Here is a 9,656-nt window from a genome sequence, read left to right as displayed (position 1 = left end):
TCTGAATATAATTACAACAGCTAGAATTTTGGAAAATGACAGATATCCCAACACAAGAAAATCTTTTTGAAAGAATACTTGATACAGCAGAAATGGATAAACTATCCAGTTTATTGAAAGATATAGTATGATATGTGATGATATTTGGGACCCTTTTTATGATTGGATACAAAAGAACTTTGAAGGAACTTAATTCCGAGTTAAGTTGAAGACCTTTATGGACAGTGCTAAAAATGAATGGAAAAAATGTAATAATAAGCTGACCTATGGATTACAAAAAGATAATAAGAAAATATATTTGACTGAACGGTGCAATGTATTTGAATTATGTAACCTGTATTTCCTTCCCCTACCCTTCTTATTCTGTATTTCCCCAACTATCAATAATAAAATTAAAATATCTATAATAAAGAAGTTTGTAGGGGGCCTCTGGGATGGATGAGCAGTTGCAGTGGAGCTGTTTCCCCATCAGTTCCAAGAAGCAGACCTTGCTGATATTGTTTAGTTATAATTCTGTAGGTCTGCTCAGCCCATATTTTTCTGCCTGAGTCACGAGTAAAACCTGGAGCCGGGCCTGTCTCTTTCACAGGGCTCTTCAGAAAAGTATACCCTTGATAGTGGTACTGCAAATCTGGGACATGCGAAATACTGCAAATCTGTGGGACATGCAAAACAAATACTCCAAGCTTGTTCTCGTACTTTCCTCTCGCTAGCTCTCTCTCCCCACTGTGCATTAGCTGTGAAAAAAATTGCTCTGCTACAAGACTTGTGAATGCCATAAATCCCTGACTGGGATTTGAAGTCCAGTGAGCACGTCGACCCTGCCCCCGGTAGCAGCAGAAAAGCAGTTCTGTTCCAAGAGCTACAAAAACACTGGACAGTCTCCAGCTCAGGACACAGCTATTGAGAGATTCAAAGTGTGAAACCTCCAGGCATGCTGTGGGAGCCAAACACTCAACTGCTGTTGCTGGAATCAGCAAATCAAGGCCAGGCCACATACTCTCTAAACAAGAGAAACTCTCTGGGATGGCTAGGCTTTGGAGGGACGTTAGGTCACATGGGTCACATTCCTGTCCCAGTGGCAGTCTCCGTTTTCTGGTTTCCAATAACTGCCCCCCCCCATGCTTGGAGTAGGGCAGTAGAAGCAATGGGCAGGACTTGTTTAATTGCTGGGTGTTTAGGGGCATCTTTCCCCCCTTTACAATGAAACTGAGAATCACTTTGCACAAGACTTCAGACACATATTCTTCACGTGTCAGGAGACACAATGTTAGCCTGGAAGCATCGTTTTAAATGATAGAGCCGGCAGAGATCACTCCGGAGGGGATCAGTTCTCTCACAGTCCTCTGCTGTCTCTGGCGCGCCTGACTGTCTTGCCCTGCTGAGACTCAGTTAATTCAAAGTTTTAAGCAGTGAGGGCAGCAGGGCAAAGGCTCCAGAAGGGGAGACAGTTTATATAAAATTTATAAAAAAATTATACATGCACCCATATTATAAAGCAATTGGTTGCAACCTTGAGCCAGCTTCCAAGTAGGAAGGCCAGCCACCAGCTGGTGGCTGGAGCTCTCCTGGAATTACAACTGACTCCAGACTTCTGTTCCCCTGGAGAAAATGGCTGGATCTAGAACATTATACCTGCTGAGCTCCCTCCCTTCTCCCAGTCCTGCCCCCTCTAGGCTCCACCCTCCAAATCTCCAGGAATTTCCCAACCTGGAGCGGTCAACCCTACCCCCAAGTCCCAGAACACCCAAAGATGCTTATTTGAAGAGTGAGAACTCTTCTTGTTATTTATTATTTATTTAGGTATCAATCTTTTCCCCAAAGAGACCTAAGGTGGCTTACAGAAAAGTAAAATTAGTTTAACACAATTTAAACAGGCCACCAAAGAGGCTCCAGGCTGCCGGTCCTAGCTTTGCACTTCCGGCCACATCCAGGATAAGTATCTGTAAGCAAAGGAGAAAAACTCAGCCCTGGTTTTACTCAGCTATTGTTAGCCTGCTAGCAGGATCAGCTCATGCCCTCGTCTGCCAGAAATGCTTTCAAGTACACCCAGAGGAGAAGCAGAGGAGAAACGTACTCAGCACTGATATCTGTTAGCAGGATTTTCAGCCACTTCCTTCTCTGTTACAGTAAGGGGAACATTGGTTTTGCTCCATCCTAAATTTCTGGCTGAATGAAAAACGGTAAGAACAAATGAATGGATAACTGTTGCGCTTTGCTTGCAGCCTTTGAGATCTATATCAATGATGAGTTACAGCTAACCTTAAGGCACACCCTCTCATTCACACAAGGCAAATTACCAGGCATATATGCAAGGAGCAATGATGGACCACACTGAGTAGAACAGAGCCTGCTCAGGGAAGTCGGAAGATCATTCCTGCATGTGGATCTGTGCCTTTATAATCTTCCCTTGCTTACACCCCTATCTTCAGCTACCTGCCAGGAAATGCTAACCACAAGAGTTTCAGTTCATGATGTCAGGCTGAGCAGTGAATGCTCAATGGTTTTATTAAGAGTTTGGAAAGAGAGGCATGTGAAACGTGACAAGTTCTCTGTTTGCAAGCCTTGCTGACCCTCCTTTCAGGAACAGAGGGAGGGGGGTGGGATGATTGCAGGGGTGTGTAGACTTTGAAGCCCAGCTGTGAAAGATGTGAAGTCATCCCAGTGTATCCCGAGCCCATTGTTTGAAACCTTCACTAACTGACACATACAATCCAGCCTATTAATCAGACCTGGTGACGTTCTTTGTCAACAAGTACAGCCCAGACTTCATCCTATGTACTCAGAAACCACACTGGTTTCAATGGGATTCACTAAGTCAGTATGCTTAGGAATGCAGCCTAATGGTGCAGACCAGAGTTACACTCTTCTAAGTCCAGTAAAGGCTTAGAAAGATGTCACTCCGCTTACGATTGTATCTAGAATTGCCAACTCCCAGTTGAGAAACCCCTAGAAATTAAGGGGTGAAGCCTGGAGAAGGCAGAGTTTGGGGAGGGGAGGGATTTCAGTGAGATACAATGCCCTAGTGCCCACCCTCCAAAGCAACCTTTTTCTCCAGGAGAAGTGATCTCTGTCATCTGGAAGTCAGTTGTAATTCCAGGAGATCTCCAGGTACCACCTGGAGGTTGGCAAACCTAATTATGCTGCTTTTCTTATAAAATTGTACAGGGCATGCCTGTGGTTTGCAAGCTTTTAAAAAAAGGCTCTCAGGAAGCTCTGGGCACATTGACTGCTCTGCCAATGCTCCTCTGTGCATTTCAGAGGATTCTCTGGAGAGTGTTAGGATGCATGCCTATTTGACCTGCTGGCCAGGTCTCTTGAGCCTCATGGTCTGCTCAGAGGAACAGAGAACATGCCCTGGAGCTTGTTCGATACTCCCTTGCGGCTGTGCATTGCCGGGAAAAAATATCAATAGTGGTGGATAAATTGTGGCAGATGGATACTCTTGCCCACTGATCGTTTCATTTAAGAACCCCTTGAGTTTCTCCAGAAACTAGTTTAAAAACTACTGAGCTAGGCAAATAGTTCCCATATTACAGATGGGAAAACTGACAGAAATAAGAAATGTTGCCCAAGACCATCCAGAGATCCCACTGGATTTGTGTGTTTGAGGGCCAATTACCATGTTATGAAGCCCTTGTGCCACATGCCCTCTTGACCAGATGTGCTCTGTGATTTGCATGCTTGGAACATAATTCCCAGGTGTGTGGAGGTCAGATTTGGATTAGGAGGGTAACAAATAGGAAAGAGGGCTTAAAGGGGCCCTTAAAAGATTAAAACATGCTAAGGCCCTGCATTATATCAAGATAAAAGGCCTGACAGCATTGTAAAAAAAAAAGATTTATTTTTTTTAATGTAGAGGCCTCTCATAATCTGAGGCCCTCCAATGTAACTCATGTAGCTTGTGCATACATCCAGCTCTGGGGCTTAAGCATCTTCCCTTTGCCATTTTTCTGACCTGAATCAGACTCATAGAGCTACTGTTTGCCCTGCGAGGACATGCAGCCACCGCTATATATAAGTTTCCCCAATGGGCAAATAGTGCCCTAGTCCTATTTCAGACTGGGAAAATGGCACAGCGAGAAGCACATATTCCCTCTCCTCACGCAATATAGTCCTGATCTGAACTGAGTTCCTTTCACGTGGGAGCATGGCACTCTCAGACCATGTCTGTTGTTGATTCCTACATGAGGAATACCTTTTCTACATGATTCCTACATGAGGACTTTTAAACATGTGGGTTAGGCCTGAATCTTATCCCTCCTTATCCTCAAAGTACACTGCAGGTGGTAACATAAAAAGAAAGATACTAAAATAATGGCCAGGTTACTCCCCTCCCCGCTACTTTACTAGCATATTGCTTGCTGATGTCTTCATAGCAAGATAATGATGAGGGCACCGAAACCACTAACAGCTCAAACCCATCCAACGTATCATCAGTGAGCTACAACCCATCCTGGAAAATGATACCTCTCTCTCAGAAGCCCTGGGTGGAAGACCTTTCCTTGCCTACAGACAGCCCCCCAACCTTAAACGACTTCTCACTCACAACCATGAATCGGCCAGCAGAGCCACCAGCACAGGTACCAGGCCCTGCAACAGACCCAGATGCCAGCTCTGCCCCTATATCTACCCAGGGAATACAATTACAGGACCCAATGGCATCAACTACACTGTCTCTGGCTCTTACAGCTGCTCATCCTCCAATCTGATATATGCCCTCATGTGCCAACAATGTCCTTCTGCTCTGTACATTGGACAAACCAGCCAACCTCTACACATAAGAATAAATGGACACAAATCTGACATTAGAAATGGAAACGTCCAGAAACCAGTGGGAGAACACTTCAATCTACCAGGACATTCCATCAAAGACTTAAAGGTCACTGTAGTTCAACAGAAACCTTTCAAAAACAAAATCCAACGGGAGGCTGCTGAACTGGAATTCATATGCAAATTTGACTCTGTCAAGCTGGGACTGAATAGGGACTATGAATGGTTATCACATTACCACAGGTAACAGATTTCCTTTACAGAGGTGGGGTCTGGGGGAGCTCAGTGGTACCTGGTGTGGGCTTTCGGGAACCACAGATCTCTTTGTCAGATGCATCTGGCAGGGAGAGCTGTGGTTATCGAAGGCCCATACTGCATTGGAATTGGATGGTCTAGCTGTTTGGCTTCTACAAACTAACAGGGCAAACTCCTTTGAAGCCAACTGATACACACACCAAAAGGAGATGTTTACATATACTAGCAAAGGAATGTTTTGATTGCTCCCTCCCCCTCCCCCCCTAATTGCCTCTTCCCTCTGCTCTTCTGTGTTTGACCAGTCTCTGTACCATGCATCTGACGAAGAGAACTTGATTCTCGAAAGCTTATGCTAAAATAAAATTGGTTAGTCTTAAAGGTGCTACTGGACTCTTTTTGATTTTGCTACCACAGACTAACACGGCTAACTTCTCTGCATCCAGTTCTAGGAAGGACATCACAGAAACTGTTTTCACACAGTTTCTCCCGTCATAACTCCGGTTATTGCGGGAAATTGCACCAGGAAGGCACGTTGTTCCGGGAGTTTTGTGCAATTGGGTAAGCAGTGTGAAAATGGCCTGTGTTTGGTAGGGCCAAGTGTGTCTTGTAATTTCCCTTCCCTCATGAAACTTATAAAGAGATCAAAACAGGGTGAGGTATACATTGAACTAAAAACAAAACAGGTTCTGCCTCAAGACAACACAAATTCTGTAAGAAATGTGCAAAAATCCCAATAAAATAAAATTAGGCAATCTATGTTGTTATGCCAAATAAACGTATTTGCTTAGATTGTCTTGTTTTCCATGATTTGTTTCTGCTAGTTTTGGGCAGCAGCACTGAGTCCTGTGCTTCTGGAAATTCTACTCAACATCCCCTTCCCGGCTTGTATTACTTCCATTACAAACTAGTCTTCGCACTTGCAGCCTTAAGGACTAGAACCTTGGCTTCTTTTCAAACTAAAGCTAATGTTCTCAGGATGCTGAACAACAGAAATGCAGAAAGAACATAGCATTTTTTGAGGTTTCAAACTATGGACACTTGACTGCAATCTGTTGGAGGAGAGTTATACCAATATCACAGACAGCCAAAAAGACAAATAAATGGGTTCTAGATGAAATTAAACCTGAATTCTCACTAGAAGCTAAAATGACAAAACTGAGACTATCGTACCTTGGTCACATCATGAGGATACAAGACTCACTGGAAAAGACAATAATGCTAGGAAAAGTGGAAGGTAGTAGGAAAAGAGGGAAATCTAAAATGAGATGGTTTGACTCAGTAAAGGAAGCCACAGCCTCCAGTTTGCAAGATCTGAGCAAGGTTGTTAATTATAGGACGTTCTGGGGATCTTTTATTCATAGGGTTGCCATAAGTTGAAAGCAACTTGACAGCACATAACACACAATTCTTTTGTTTCAATGGACTAACACTCTCTTCTCCTGTCTGCTTACTTCCACTCTACCAGCTCCTGAAACAGCATAGTCTTTCACATTTTTCCCATGCCAGAGAAAAGATAAACTATATCCCATGTGATTTCCCCCCCTTCAGCCTTCAAAAGTAAAGAAACATTCTTGAGAATCCCGGAATCCCCACACAGTGATATTCTTGCTCCCCCTAGTGTGTCATTGATGAAACAGCTTCGTTCATACATTGGGAAAAGCAGCTTCGTTCATAAATTGATGGCGAGTCTGCAGGAGATGCATTCAGCGATTATGAGATGTGCTGTGTGCGCACATTTCACATGCATGAGCTGCGTGTTCATTTGGAGGGATGCTACTTGATCTCTCTGCAACAAGATGCAATGTTTCAAGTCAGACATTGATTTTTCTGTACATGTAGGATAATTTGACAGGAGGATGCTCATTGGGCAAACACACACTCAGCATAACCTACCCCACAGTGTTGTTGTGAGGATGAAACAGAGGAGAGAAAAATGTGAGCAGCTCTGCAGTCTCATTGGGGGGAAAGGCAGGGTAAAAACAAAACGAAACAGATAAACCTTTGTAGAATGTCCTTCCTCATTTCATATAGCCTACACTTATATAGTAGTTTATTACTATATTTGTTGTATTTAGTACACACATACATATGCACAGACATGTATATATAATATTCCTGCAAACTTTATTCGCAGACTAACAAAACAAGTTGTTTATTACTGGGATAATATTGTGGAGAAAGTGAAAGGGCTTGGAAAGAAAAATCTAAGGGCAGAGTCTTGCTTCAGCTCATAATAATAAACTGTTCTAAATTCAACCCCTTAATGATCAGATTACCGTATTCCTCCTCCCCTGCTTAAATTACAAACAAGACATGCCATGCAATCCTAAACAGAGTTGTACCCTTCTAAATTCATTGAAATCAATGGGCCTATTAGAGTGTAACTCTGTACAGGATTAAAATTTAAGTCCTGAAAGACCAACAAAACTCTCCAAGCTAGCAGCTTTCATGAGTCAAAGCTCATTTTGTCAGATACTAAGATTTAAGATTGCATTGTAGTGGTAGCCTCAAATAATTAGAAACTTATTTCTGTTGATAGATAATAGCTTTCCCTAGCAGTCCTTATTGGTGTTGAAAGACACTTTCCCACCTCCAGCTTCCTGGCTAAGTTACCCTGTACAGGCCTCAACTCCAAGCTTTCTGAAACTCCAGTAAGATTCCCAGGATTTTGCTCTTCCGGGCAGCTGTCATCCTTGGCTTGCATGTAGATGTGGTCTTGATCTCACCCAAATGTGAAACTTTGCAATCACTTAAACTGATTTTGAAAAAGGTAGCCCTACTGGTTATTAACTTGATTCCCTACCCCCCAAGTAGAGTTGCAAATTTCCAGGTGGTGTCTATAGATCTCCTGGAATTATTACTGATCTCCAGGCCACAGAGATCAGTTCCCCTAGAGAAAATGGCTGCTTTGCAGGGTGGACTCGATGGCACTATGTACTGTTAAGATCCCTCCCGTCTCCAAACTCCAGCCTCCCCAGGCTCCACCCCCAAAATCCCAACCTGGATCTGGCGAGTGTCTATGTTTTGATGACAAAATGCGCTTTGATTCTTGAAGGCTCACACCATGGAAATCTAGTTGATCTACGAGGTGCTACTGGACCCAAATTATGATAATCACAGTTAATGCTTTTAAAAGGTGGTGCAGTGGTTAGAGTGTCGGGCTAGGATCTGTATGACATAGCCTTGTATCCCCACTGTGCCACAGAATTGTGTTCTTGGGCCAGATACTTTCTCCCACCTCGCCTACCTCACAGATCTGTTGTTGTAAGGATAAACTGGAAGAAGAGAGAATGATATAGTAAGCTGCTTTAGTTCTCCATCTGGGAGACAAGTGGGAAATAAATAAAGTGACTGCTTTGAAGAGCCCTGCCTTCCTCCCGCAGGGATGTTTTAAATCTAGATGAGTCACCCTCTTTTCCATTAAGAACAGAGCAGAATTCTCACCCACTGTGCATGTGGTTCTGTATTTCAAAAGGAATTGAGACAGCTTTGTCTCAAGTTCCCATTAGTCAGCTTTTTCATTCCCTCTTTGGGATTAGTTGAATGATCAGTACAATGACTTTCTGAAGTGATCCGGTATCACATCCTGAATGTTTGAAAGAAAATTAGTACGCTTGTTTTATGTTAAATTAACAGACAAGCAAGGTAAGCATTCTTGATGCATAGGCAGCCAAAGCTGATAATAATTCCCATGGTATTCCCAGGAACGTATGCAGCTGTAATAATATTTCAGTTTGTCCTTCATAGACAAAGTATAGGAGACATCATGGCATACTGGTTAGTGTGTCAACAAGGTTAGATTGTCATCATTGTTAGAATGTCAGACTAGGATCTGGGCAACCCAGAATTGCATCCCCGCTCTGCTATGGAAGCTAGCTGGGTGACCTTGGGCCAGTCACACCCTCTGAACTTGACCTGCTTGAGGATAAAATGGAGGAGGGGAGAATGTCAGGAAGCCTCTTTGATTCCCCACTGGAGGGAAAGGCAGGGTATAAATGAAGTAAATAAATACAGGCATGGAAAGAATCTTTGACTATTTATCTTATGTATGAGTGCCACCCTCCCAGGACTGTGGAAAGATTTCCAGTGTTTTTTTCTAAAAAAAATCCAAATCTGTATGATTGCACCCATACATTATACACCCTGAAAAATTTTCACCCACTGGAGCAGGGTGGGGGAGATCTTGAATACGATTATAAAGTTGTTGGGGATGTGATTAATAAATTAACACAGTTCAGTGTCTGGTAAGAGAAATTGTCAGGCATAATAAAGTGTCTACATAACTGATGCATGGAATAAATTCTGCAAATTCACCAGAAACAGGGGGGGAAACTAAAAAAGCTTCAGCAGAGTAAGGGACAGATCAGAATAAAGGGCAGGAGAAGGATGACACAGGTGAATCAGTGTGTCATTGGGTTATCAACCTCCAGGTGGAGTCTGGCGATCTCCTGGAATTGTAACAGATCTCCAGACTACAGAAATTGGCAGGAGAAAATGGCTGCTTTGGAGGGTGGACTCAATACATTACACTTTACTGAGGTTCCTCCCCAAACCCTACTCTCCTACGGCTCTACCTGCAAATCTGCAGGAATTTCCCAATCTCTGTTTGGCAACCCTAGGCTACGCTT

This window comes from Eublepharis macularius, chromosome 12, assembly GCF_028583425.1.
Source record: "Eublepharis macularius isolate TG4126 chromosome 12, MPM_Emac_v1.0, whole genome shotgun sequence".
NCBI lineage: Eukaryota > Metazoa > Chordata > Lepidosauria > Squamata > Eublepharidae > Eublepharis > Eublepharis macularius.
This window is presented reverse-complemented; position numbering follows the sequence as displayed.